Here is a 12,500-nt window from a genome sequence, read left to right on the forward strand (position 1 = left end):
GGCGACAGCCACCATCCCCAAGCGCCACCCCCGACCGCCACCAGCCGACCGCCACCAGCCGACCGCCACAAGGCGACAGCCACCATCCCCAAGCGCCATCCCCGACCGCCACCACCCGACCGCCACCAGCCGACCGCCACCAGCCGACCGCCACCAGCCGACCGCCACAAGGCGACAGCCACCATCCCCAAGCGCCACCCCCGACCGCCACCAGCCGACCGCCACAAGGCGACAGCCACCATCCCCAAGCGCCATCCCCGACCGCCACCAGCCGACCGCCACCAGCCGACCGCCACCGGCCGACCGCCACCGGCCGTTCGCGGTGTGCGCCGCCGTTCCCCAAGCACCCTCCGGGACGAAGCCGGAGCCGGAGAATAGCAGCGGCCGTGCGTAAAAGCTGCGGCCGGGCCTCGCGGAAGGTCCCCGGGCAGCGAGCTGCCGAGCCCCGGCCTCCAGCTTCCACCAGATAATAGGACCGGGCGCGCGCAAAAGCTGCGGCCGGGCCTGGCGGAAGGTCCTCGGGCATCCAGCGAGATCACACGGCCCCCACCGGAGGCGGCTAGCGCCTCCGTAGAGTAGTGCCGGCCCGTGGAAGCGGCCGCCCGTCAGCCTGCGTTGCCGCTGGTCGAAAAATGCACTAAGTGCCAAACCCCATTCATTTACAACGGCGTGTCCGCCAGAGGGCGCACTTCCCCCGGCGGACCAGCCGGCGGGGCTCGTTAGAGAGTGTATCCGCCTGGCAGTGCCTCCTGGACGGCCTGTATTCCGGACCGCGACCGCTAACTTACGGGAGCCTAAACGGCCCGCGGACCAGCCGGCGGGTCCTCCGTGAAAGCCTATCCGCCTGGCGGTGCCTCCTGGACGGCCTGGATTCCGGACCGCGACCGCTAACTTACGGGACCCTAAACGGCCCGCGGACCAGCCGGCGGCTCCTCCGTGAAAGCCTATCCGCCTGGCGGTGGCTCCGGGCCGGCCTGGATTCCGGACCGCCACCGCTCACTCGCGGGACCCTAATCGGCCCGCGGACCAGCCGGCGGGACCTCCGTGAAAGCCTATCCGCCTGGCGGTGCCTCCTGGACGGCCTGGATTCCGGACCGCGACCGCTAACTTACGGGACCCTAAACGGCCCGCGGACCAGCCGGCGGCTCCTCCGTGAAAGCCTATCCGCCTGGCGGTGGCTCCGGGCCGGCCTGGATTCCGGACCGCCACCGCTCACTCGCGGGACCCTAATCGGCCCGCGGACCAGCCGGCGGGACCTCCGTGAAAGCCTATCCGCCTGGCGGTGCCTCCTGGCCGGCCTGGATTCCGGACCGCCACCGCTCACTCGCGGGACCCTAATCGGCCCGCGGACCAGCCGGCGGATCCTCCGTGAAAGCCTATCCGCCTTCGCCGGTTCCCCGGCCGGCCACGGGTGGCGAGAATCCGGCCTCCTCGCCCGGAGCGCGCTTCGACTTGGGCGAAAAATGCACCAAGTGCCAAACCCCATTCATTTACAACGGCGTGTCCGCCAGAGGGCGCACTTCCTCCGGCCGGCGGGGCTCGTTAGAGACCGCGTCCGCCTTGGCCGGTTCCCCGGCCGGCCACGGGTGGCGAGAATCCGGCCTCCTCGCCCGGAGCGCGCTTCGACTTGGGCGAAAAATGCACCAAGTGCCAAACCCCATTCATTTACAACGGCGTGTCCGCCAGAGGGCGCACTTCCTCCGGCCGGCGGGGCTCGTTAGAGAGCGCGTCCGCCTTGGCCGGTTCCCCGGCCGGCCACGGGTGGCGAGAATCCGGCCTCCTCGCCCGGAGCGCGCTTCGACTTGGGCGAAAAATGCACCAAGTGCCAAACCCCATTCATTTACAACGGCGTGTCCGCCAGAGGGCGCACTTCCTCCGGCCGGCGGGGCTCGTTAGAGACCGCGTCCGCCTTGGCCGGTTCCCCGGCCGGCCACGGGTGGCGAGAATCCGGCCTCCTCGCCCGGAGCGCGCTTCGACTTGGGCGAAAAATGCACCAAGTGCCAAACCCCATTCATTTACAACGGCGTGTCCGCCAGAGGGCGCACTTCCTCCGGCCGGCGGGGCTCGTTAGAGAGCGCGTCCGCCTTGGCCGGTTCCCCGGCCGGCCACGGGTGGCGAGAATCCGGCCTCCTCGCCCGGAGCGCGCTTCGACTTGGGCGAAAAATGCACCAAGTGCCAAACCCCATTCATTTACAACGGCGTGTCCGCCAGAGGGCGCACTTCCTCCGGCCGGCGGGGCTCGTTAGAGAGCGCGTCCGCCTTCGCCGGTTCCCCGGTCGGCCGCGAACGGCGAAAAGCCGGCCTCTTCCCCCGGAGCCCGGTCGGCGAATTATTATTTATTTATTTATTTATTTTTTTTCCAAAGTGCCAACGGCTCTCGCGCCGCGATGCGTCCGCCTTCGCCGGTTCCCCGGTCGGCCACGAAGTATTGCGCATGATTATACGCGATGTTAATATTTATTTAATTATTAAATAAATACATACATGTGTTTATTAATAATATACGCGATGTTAATATTTATTTAATTATTACCTATATTATGAATAAACTAACGGTGATTTTACACGATTTGACTACATACGTGACCGTGATATAGTGCCGAGGGCTCCCGCGCCGTCACGCGTCCGCCTTGGCAGGGGTCGCCCGCGGCAGCGAGCGTTCGGCTCGCGGGGGTCCGCGGGGTGTTATTAGGGAGTGCGGCAGCCGTGCCGAGGCTCCGGCCGGCCGCCGGAAGTCCGGCGGGGGAGCGTCGGAGCTCCGCGAGGCCGGCCGGGGAGCCTCTTAGTCATCGCCCGCGCTCGCGGTGGTCCCGGTCGCTTAAAGTGCCACGGGAGGCGTAGCGATGCCAGTGAGTGTGCGCCAAGTGCGAGAGGCGGTGCATTTACGCGCCGTGTCCGCGAGAGGGAGGCAATTCCCCGTTGCGACCTCCGGGAGATCAGCGGGCCGTTCAAATCGCTTAGCCGGGGTGCCGGGAGCCTCCTCGGGCGTCGAGTTAGGAGGGGGGCGCGCGGAGAACCGGCCGGAGGTCCCCTGGAAGCTCAGCGGGCCGTGGGAAACGCTTGGCCGGGGTGCCGGGAGCCTCGGCCGGCTTAAAAGTGAGGAGGAAAGCGCGCGGAGAACCGGCCGGAGGTCCCCTGGAAACTCAGCGGGACGTGGGAAAAAGCTCAGCCGGGGTGCCGGAAGCCTCGGCCGGCTTAAAACGTGAGGAGGAAAGCACCGGGAGAACCGGCTGGAGGTCTTCTGGAAGCTCAGCGGGCCGTGGAGAAAGCTTAGCCGGGGTGCCGGAAGCCTCGGCCGGCTTAAAATGTGAGGAGGAAACCGGCTGGACGTCTTCTGGAAGATCAGCGGGCCGTGGAAAATGCTAAGCCGAGGTGCTGGTTGTCGAATAAGGCTCCGCCATCTCGTAGAAGGTGCTAATAAAGTTCATATCCGCTCGGCTGGAGGTAATTGGCCAGCGGACCGGCCGCCGGGACCTCCGTGACCGCCTATCCGCCTGGCGGTGCCTCCTGGCCGGCGTGCATTCCGGGCCGCGACCGCTCACTTACGGGACCCTGATTGGCCCGCGGACCGGCCGGCGGGACCTCCGTGACAGCCTACCCGCCTGGCGGTGGCTGCTGGCCGGCGCGGATTCCGGGCCGCGACCGCTAACTTACGGGACCCTAATTGGCCCGCGGACCAGCTGGCGGGACCTCCGTGACAGCCTACCCGCCTGGCGGTGGCTGCTGGCCGGCGCGGATTCCGGGCCGCGACCGCTAACTTACGGGACCCTAATTGGCCCGCGGACCAGCTGGCGGGACCTCCGTGAAAGCCCATCCGCCTGCCGGTGCCTCCTGGCCGGCGTGGATTCCGGGCCGCGACCGCTAACTTACGGGACCATAAATGGCCCGCGGACCAGCTGGCGGGACCTCCGTGACCGCCTATCCGCCTGGCGGTGCCTCCTGGCCGGCCTGGATTCCGGGCCGCGACCGCTCACCTACGGGACCCTAAATGGCCCGCGGACCAGCCGGCGGGACCTCCGTGACAGCCTACCCGCCTCCCGGTGGCTGCTGGCCGGCGCGGATTCCGGGCCGCGACCGCTAACTTACGGGACCCCAATTGGCCCGCGGACCAGCCGGCGGGACCCCCGTGACCGCCTATCCGCCTTGGCCGGTTCCCCGGCCGGCCACGGATGGCGAGAATCCGGCCTCCTCGCCCGGAGCGCTCGTCGGCTTCGGCGAAAAATGCACTAAGTGCCAAACCCCATTCATTTACAATGGCGTGTCCGCCAGAGGGCGCAGTTCCCCCCGCGGACCGGCCGGCGGGACCTCCGTGACAGCCTATCCGCCTGGCGGTGGCTGCGGGCCGGCGCGAATTCCGGGCCGCGACCGCTAACTTACGGGACCCCGATTGGCCCGCGGACCAGCCGGCGGGACCTCCGTGACCGCCTATCCGCCTGCGCTGGTTCCCCGGCCGGCGCGAATTCCGGGCCGCGACCGCTAACTTACGGGACCCCGATTGGCCCGCGGACCAGCCGGCGGGACCTCCGTGACCGCCTATCCGCCTGCGCTGGTTCCCCGGCCGGCGCGAATTCCGGGCCGCGACCGCTAACTTACGGGACCCCGATTGGCCCGCGGACCAGCCGGCGGGACCTCCGTGACCGCCTATCCGCCTGCGCTGGTTCCCCGGCCGGCGCGAATTCCGGGCCGCGACCGCTAACTTACGGGACCCCAATTGGCCCGCGGACCAGCCGGCGGGACCTCCGTGACCGCCTATCCGCCTCCGCTGGTTCCCCCCTCGGCGTGGATTCCGGACCGCGACCGCTAAATTACGGGACCCAAATTGGCCCGCGGACCAGCCGGCGGGACCTCCGTGACCGCCTATCCGCCTTCGCTGGTTCCCCGGTCGGCCACAGATGACGAATATTCGGCCTCTCGCTCTGGAAGTCCTGCCGACTTAGCCGAAAATTTTCTAAGTGCCATCGGCTCTCGCTCGGAAAAGTGTCCGCCTCGTCTGGTTCCCCAGCTCGGCCTCAGAATTCGAAAATTCGGCCTCTCTGAGGTACCAGGGGTAGGCTTTATGTACTTGGTCCCCCCAGTTAGTGTACTCATCACTTTACCCCCCTTTCGCAAAATATAGTCGGCACGTATGTGCAGAACTGTTTATTTTCATTTTAAAAATTTTCTAAGTGCCAGCGGAAGCTGTCACACGAACTGTCCGAGCTACCACGGTGCCCATCCCGGGCAGTGACGGCAAAAGGCCGATGTGTGTTTGATGGAAGTCTGAATAATTTCTAAGTGCCAACGGCTCAACCGCCGTAAAGTGTCCGCCTCGGCTGGTTCTCCCGGTCGGCCCGAACGAGCGAAAATTCGGCCTCTTCCCCTGGAGGTCCGGAACATTTGGCGAATATTTTCAAAGTGCCAACGGCTGTTCCGCCGTAACGTGTCCGACCCGGCTGGTTCCTCCGGTCGGCCCGAACGAGCGAAAATTCGGCCTCTTCCCCTGGAGGTCCGGAACATTTTGGCGAATATTTTCAAAGTGCCAACGGCTGTTGCGCCGTAACGTGTCCGACCCGGCCGGTTCCTCCGGTCGGCCCGAACGAGCGAAATTCGGCCTCTTCCCCTGGAGGTCCGGAACATTTTGGCGAATATTTTCAAAGTGCCAACGGCCGTTCCGCCGTAAAGTGTCCTACCCGGCTGGTTCCTTCGGTCGGCCCGAACGAGCGAAAATTCGGCCTCTTCCCTGGAGGTCCGGAACATTTTGGCGAATATTTTCAAAGTGCCAACGGCTGTATCGCCGTAACGTGTCCGACCCGGCTGGTTCCTCCGGTCGGCCCGAACGAGCGAAAATTCGGCCTCTTCCCCTGGAGGTCGGACGACTTTGGCGAATATTTTCTAAGTGCGAACGGCTGTTGCGCCGTAACGTGTCCGACCCGGCTGGTTCCTCCGGTCGGCCCGAACGAGCGAAAATTCGGCCTCTTCCCCTGGAGGTCCGAACATTTTGGCGAATATTTTCAAAGTGCCAACGGCTGTTGCGCCGTAACGTGTCCGACCCGGCCGGTTCCTCCGGTCGGCCCGAACGAGCGAAAATTCGGCCTCTTCCCCTGGAGGTCCTGTGAAGTTTAACGAATATTTTCTAAGTGCGAACGGCTCTTCCGCCGTAACGTGTCCGACCCGGCTGGTTCCTCCGGCGGCCTGAACGAGCGAAAATTCGGCCTCTTCCCCTGGAGGTCCTGTCAAGTTTAACGAATATTTTCTAAGTGCCATCGGCTCTTCCGCCGTAAGGTGTCCGACTCGGCCGGTTCCCCTAGTCGGCCAATAATGTGACAATTCGGCCTCTCGCTCTGGAAGTCCGGCCAACTTCTGCGAATATTTTCTAAGTGCCATCGGCTCTTCCGCCGTAATGTGTCCGACTCGGCCGGTTCCTCCGGTCGGCCTGAACGAGCGAAAATTCGGCCTCTTCCCCTGGAGGTCCTGTCAAGTTTAACGAATATTTTCTAAGTGCCATCGGCTCTTCCGCCGTAAGGTGTCCGACTCGGCCGGTTCCTCCGGTCGGCCTGAACGAGCGAAAATTCGGCCTCTCCCCTGGAGGTCCTGTCAAGTTTAACGATATTTTCTAAGTGCCATCGGCTCTTCCGCCGTAAGGTGTCCGACTCGGCCGGTTCCTCCGGTCGGCCTGAACGAGCGAAAATTCGGCCTCTTCCCCTGGAGGTCCTGTCAAGTTTAACGAATATTTTCTAAGTGCCATCGGCTCTTCCGCCGTAAGGTGTCGACTCGGCCGGTTCCTCCGGTCGGCCTGAACGAGCGAAAATTCGGCCTCTTCCCCTGGAGGTCCTGTCAAGTTTAACGAATATTTTCTAAGTGCCATCGGCTCTTCCGCCGTAAGGTGTCCGACTCGGCCGGTTCCTCCGGTCGGCCTGAACAAGCGAAAATTCGGCCTCTTCCCCTGGAGGTCCTGTCAAGTTTAACGAATATTTTCTAAGTGCGAACGGCTCTTTCCGCCGTAAGGTGTCCGACCCGGCCGGTTCCTCCGGTCGGCCCGAACGAGCGAAAATTCGGCCTCTTCCCCTGGAGGGTCCTGTCAAGTTTAACGAATATTTTCTAAGTGCCATCGGCTCTTCCGCCGTAAGGTGTCCGTCTCGGCCGGTTCCTCCGGTCGGCCTGAACGAGCGAAAATTCGGCCTCTTCCCCTGGAGGTCCTGTCAAGTTTAACGAATATTTTCTAAGTGCCATCGGCTCTTCGCCGTAAGGTGTCCGACTCGGCCGGTTCCTCCGGTCGGCCCTGAACAAGCGAAAATTCGGCCTCTTCCCCTGGAGGTCCGTTCAAGTTTAACGAATATTTTCTAAGTGCCATCGGCTCTTCCGCCGTAAGGTGTCCGACTCGGCTGGTTGCCGATGTCGGCCAGAACAAGTGGAAACTCGGCCTCTTCCCCTGGAGGTCAGTTGAAGTTTAACGAATATTTTCAAAGTGCCAACGGCTGCTCCGCCGTAAAGCGTCCGACTCGGCTGGTTCCCGATGTCGGCCAGAACAAGTGAAAATTCGGCCTCTTCCCCTGGAGGTCCGTTCAAGATTAACGAATATTTTCTAAGTGCCAACGGCTGCTCCGCCGTAAAGCGTCCGACTCGGCTGGTTCCCGATGTCGGCCAGAACAAGTGAACATTCGGCCTCTTCCCCTGGAGGTCCGTTCAAGATTAACGAATATCTTCTAAGTGCCAACGGCTCTTGCGCCGAAAAGCGTCCGCCTCGGCTGGTTCCCGATGTCGGCCAGAACAAGTGAAAATTCGGCCTCTTCCCCTGGAGGTCCGTTCAAGATTAACTAATATTTTCTAAGTGCCAACGGCTCTTGCGCCGAAAAGCGTCCGCCTCGGCTGGTTCCCGCGGTCGGACACAAAATGTGTCAATTCGGCCTCTCTGAGGTACCAGGGGTGGGCTTTATGTACTTGGTCCCCCCCACTTAGTGTACTCATCACTTTACCCCCCTTTCGCAAAATATAGTCGGCACGTATGTGCAGAACTGTTTATTTTCATTTTAAAATTGTCTAAGTGCCAGCGGAAGCTGTCACACGAACTGTCCGAGCTACCACGGTGCCCATCCCGGGCAGTGACGGCAAAAGGCCGATGTGTGTTTGATGGAAGTCTGAATAATTTCTAAGTGCCAACGGCTCAACCGCCGTAAAGTGTCCGCCTCGGCCGGTTCTCCCGTCGGCCCGAACGAGCGAAAATTCGGCCTCTTTCCCTGGAGGTCCGGAACATTTTGGCGAATATTTTCTAAGTGCTAACGGGTGCTCCGCCGTAAAGTGTCCGCCTCGGCTGGTTCCCCGGTCGGCCAGAACAAGTGAAAATTCGGCCTCTTCCCCTGGAGGTCCGGAACATTTTGGCGAATATTTCCTAAGTGCCAACGGCTCAACCGCCGTAAAGTGTCCGCCTCGGCTGGTTCCCTCCGGTCGGCCAGAACGAGTGAAAATTCGGCCACTTCCCCTGGAGGTCCGGAACATTTTGGCGAATATTTCCTAAGTGCCAACGGCTGCTCCGCCGTAAAGTGTCCGCCTCGGCCGGTTCCCCCGGTCGGCCAGAACAAGTGAAAATTCGGCCTCTTCCCCTGAGGTCCGGAACATTTTGGCGAATATTTCCTAAGTGCCAACGGCTCAACCGCCGTAAAGTGTCCGCCTCGGCTGGTTCCTCCGGTCGGCCAGAACGAGCGAAAATTCGGCCTCTTCCCCTGGAGGTCCGGAACATATTGGCGAATATTTCCTAAGTGCCAACGGCTGCTCCGCCGTAAAGTGTCCGCCTCGGCCGGTTCCCCCGGTCGGCCAGAACAAGTGAAAATCCGGCCTCTTCCCCTGGAAGTCCGGCCGAGTTAAGGCAAATATTTCCTAAGTGCCAACGGCTGTTCCGCCGTAAAGGGTCCGACTCGGCTGGTTCCCGATGTCGGCCAGAACAAGTGAAAAATCGGCCTCTTCCCCTGGAAGTCCGGCCGAGTTCGGCGAATATTTCCTAAGTGCCAACGGCTGTTCCGCCGTAAAGAGTCCGACTCGGCTGGTTCCCGATGTCGGCCAGAACAAGTGAAAATCCGGCCTCTTCCCCTGGAAGTCCGGCCGAGTTAAGGCAAATATTTCCTAAGTGCCAACGGCTGCTCAGCCTTAAAGTGTCCGACTCGGCTGGTTCCCGATGTCGGCCAGAACAAGTGAAAATCCGGCCTCTTCCCCTGGAAGTCCGGCCGAGTTAAGGCAAATATTTCCTAAGTGCCAACGGCTGCTCAACGGCTGTTCCGCCGTAAAGGGTCCGACTCGGCTGGTTCCCGATGTCGGCCAGAACAAGTGAAAATCCGGCCTCTTCCCCTGGAAGTCCGGCCGAGTTAAGGCAAATATTTCCTAAGTGCCAACGGCTGTTCCGCCGTAAAGGGTCCGACTCGGCTGGTTCCCGATGTCGGCCAGAACAAGTGAAAAATCGGCCTCTTCCCCTGGAAGTCCGGCCGAGTTCGGCGAATAGTTCCTAAGTGCCAACGGCTGCTCCGCCGTAAAGAGTCCGACTGGGCTGGTTCCCGATGTCGGCCAGAACAAGTGAAAATCCGGCCTCTTCCCCTGGAAGTCCGGCCGAGTTAAGGCAAATATTTCCTAAGTGCCAACGGCTGTTCCGCCGTAAAGGGTCCGACTCGGCTGGTTCCCGATGTCGTCCAGAACAAGTGAAAAATTGGCCTCTTCCCCTGGAAGTCCGGCCGAGTTCGGCGAATATTTCCCAAGTGCCAACGGCTGTTCCGCCGTAAAGAGTCCGACTCGGCTGGTTCCCGATGTCGGCCAGAACAAGTGAAAATTCGGCCTCTTCCCCTGGAGGTCCGTTCAAGTTTGGGGAATATTTTCTAAGTGCCAACGGCTGCTCCGCCTTAAAGCGTCCGACTCGGCTGGTTCCCGATGTCGGCCAGAACAAGTGAAAATCCGGCCTCTTCCCCTGGAAGTCCGGCCGAGTTAAGGCAAATATTTCCTAAGTGCCAACGGCTGCTCAGCCTTAAAGGGCCCGACTCGGCTGGTTCCCGATGTCGGCCAGAACAAGTGACAATTCGGCCTCTTCCCCTGGAGGTCTTTTCAAGTTTAACGAATATTTTCTAAGTGCCAACGGCTGCTCCGCCTTAAAGCGTCCGACTCGGCTGGTTCCCGATGTCGGCCAGAACAAGTGACAATTCGGCCTCTTCCCCTGGAGGTCCTTTCAAGTTTAACGAATATTTTCTAAGTGCCAACGGCTGCTCCGCCTTAAAGAGTCCGACTCGGCTGGTTCCCGATGTCGGCCAGAACAGGTGAAAATTCGGCCTCTTCCCCTGGAGGTCCGTTCAAGTTTGGCGAATATTTTCTAAGTGCCAACGGCTGCTCCGCCTTAAAGTGTCCGACTCGGCTGGTTCCCGATGTCGGGCAGAACAAGTGACAATTCGGCCTCTTCCCCTGGAAGTCCGGCCGAGTTTGGCGAATATTTTCTAAGTGCCAACGGCTGCTCCGCCGTAAAGAGTCCGACTCGGCTGGTTCCCGATGTCGGCCAGAAAAAGTGACAATTCGGCCTCTTCCCCTGGAGGTCCTTTGAAGTTTAGCGAATATTTTCTAAGTGCCAACGGCTCTTGCGCCGAAAAGCGTCCGCCTCGGCTGGTTCCCGCGGTCGGCCGTAATAGGCGAAAATTCGGCCTCTTCCCCTGGAGCGACCTCCAAATTTGGGCGAAATTTTTCTAAGTGCCTAAAGGTACCAGGGGTTTGGGTACCAGGGGTGCAGTACGAACTGGTCTTTTGTCAACCCATGTACTTTTTCTAGAGTACATGGGTTGGTCCCCCCACTTAGTGTACTCATCACTTTACCCCCCTTTCGCAAAATATAGTCAGAACGAGCATGGGGGACGCAATTGTTTTCCATGCAAATCAATTGGGCCTGGTCCGAGCGCTGGTAACGGCCGCCAGCAAGCGTCCCCTGCTCGGATAGCAGAACTGAAGAAGGCACGGCACTTCCAGAGAGAGAGAGAAAATTTTCTAAGTGCCACATTTCTCAAAAATTTTCAAAGTGCCACATCTCTCAAAAAATTTCTAAGTGCCACATCTCTCAAAAACTTTCTAAGTGCCACATCTCTGAAAAACTTTCTAAGTGCCACATCTCTGAAAAAACTTTCTAAGTGCCACGTCTCTGAAAAACTTTCTAAGTGCCACAGCACGGCTGTGAAATATTCAAAGTCCTACAGGCATTGGCAGAATGCGCGGACGGCCGTCTGCTCCCGGCGGCCGCCGCGAAGCTACTACCCCCTCCCGGGGACGGCTGTCTGCTCCCGGCAGCCGTCCTTACCCCCCTCCCCCGTTTGCACCGCCTGAAGTTAGACCCGCCTTGGTAGGGCCCCCACCGGCCCCGGCTCGCCGGCGTTGGGTGGACGGTTCCTGCCCACTTGCGGGTCCCGGTCGCTTGGCAACCGACCGGGGAGGACCAGCCGCCTCCTTAAACACAGGCTGGAAGGGAAATCCGATCAAGCTACGGAGGACCGGCCGCCTCCTTAAACACAGGCCGGAAGGGAAATCCGATCAAGCTACGGAGGACCGGTCGCCTCCCTAAACACAGGCCGGGCAAAAATCTGCGAATGGGCCCGTCAAGGGTAGTGGGTCATCCAAGGAGGGAGGTACCGGCCGCCTCCTTAAACACAGGCCGGGCAAAAATCTGCGAATGGCCCGTCAAGGGTAGAAGGTCATCCAAGGAGGGAGGTACCGGCCGCCTCCTTAAACACAGGCCGGGCAAAAATCTGCGAATGGCCCGTCAAGGGTAGAAGGTCATCCAAGGAGGGAGGTACCGGCCGCCTCCTTAAACACAGGCCGGGCAAAAATCTGCGAATGGCCCGTCAAGGGTAGAAGGTCATCCAAGGAGGGAGGTACCGGCCGCCTCCTTAAACACAGGCCGGGCAAAAATCTGCGAATGGCCCGTCAAGGGTAGAAGGTCATCCAAGGAGGGAGGTACCGGCCGCCTCCTTAAACACAGGCCGGGCAAAAATCTGCGAATGGCCGGTCAAGGGTTGTTGGTCATCCAAGGAGGGAGGTACCGGCCGCCTCCTTAAACACAGGCCGGGCAAAAATCTGCGAACGGCCCGTCAAGGGTTCTGTCTCATCCAAGAAAGGGGTACCGGCCGCCTCAGAGGCCGGAGCGAAGGGGGCGAAAGGCTGTCGATGGGGAAGGATCGGGGCCACGGCTAATCTAGCGATGCCCGCGTCGGGCGGTCACTCCGACGAATGAGCGGGGCCGAATCCGGCGCGAGGCGGCCTTCAGGCACGTGGTTCGAGACGACCTCACCCGGCTCTAGCCCGGAGGATCGGAGGCAACGGCCGTCTCCTTAAGCTAAGGCCGGACGAAAATCTGCGGATGCGGTCCATCCAAGGCAGACGGAGGTACCGGCCGCCTCGGTAAACAAAGCCCGGGCAAAAATCTGCGAACGGCCCGTCAAGGGTTCTGTCTCATCCAAGAAAGGGGTACCGGCCGCCTCAGAGGCCGGAGCGAAGGGGGCGAAAGGCTGTCGATGGGG

This window comes from Syngnathus scovelli, unplaced genomic scaffold, assembly GCF_024217435.2.
Source record: "Syngnathus scovelli strain Florida unplaced genomic scaffold, RoL_Ssco_1.2 HiC_scaffold_114, whole genome shotgun sequence".
Lineage (NCBI taxonomy): Eukaryota > Metazoa > Chordata > Actinopteri > Syngnathiformes > Syngnathidae > Syngnathus > Syngnathus scovelli.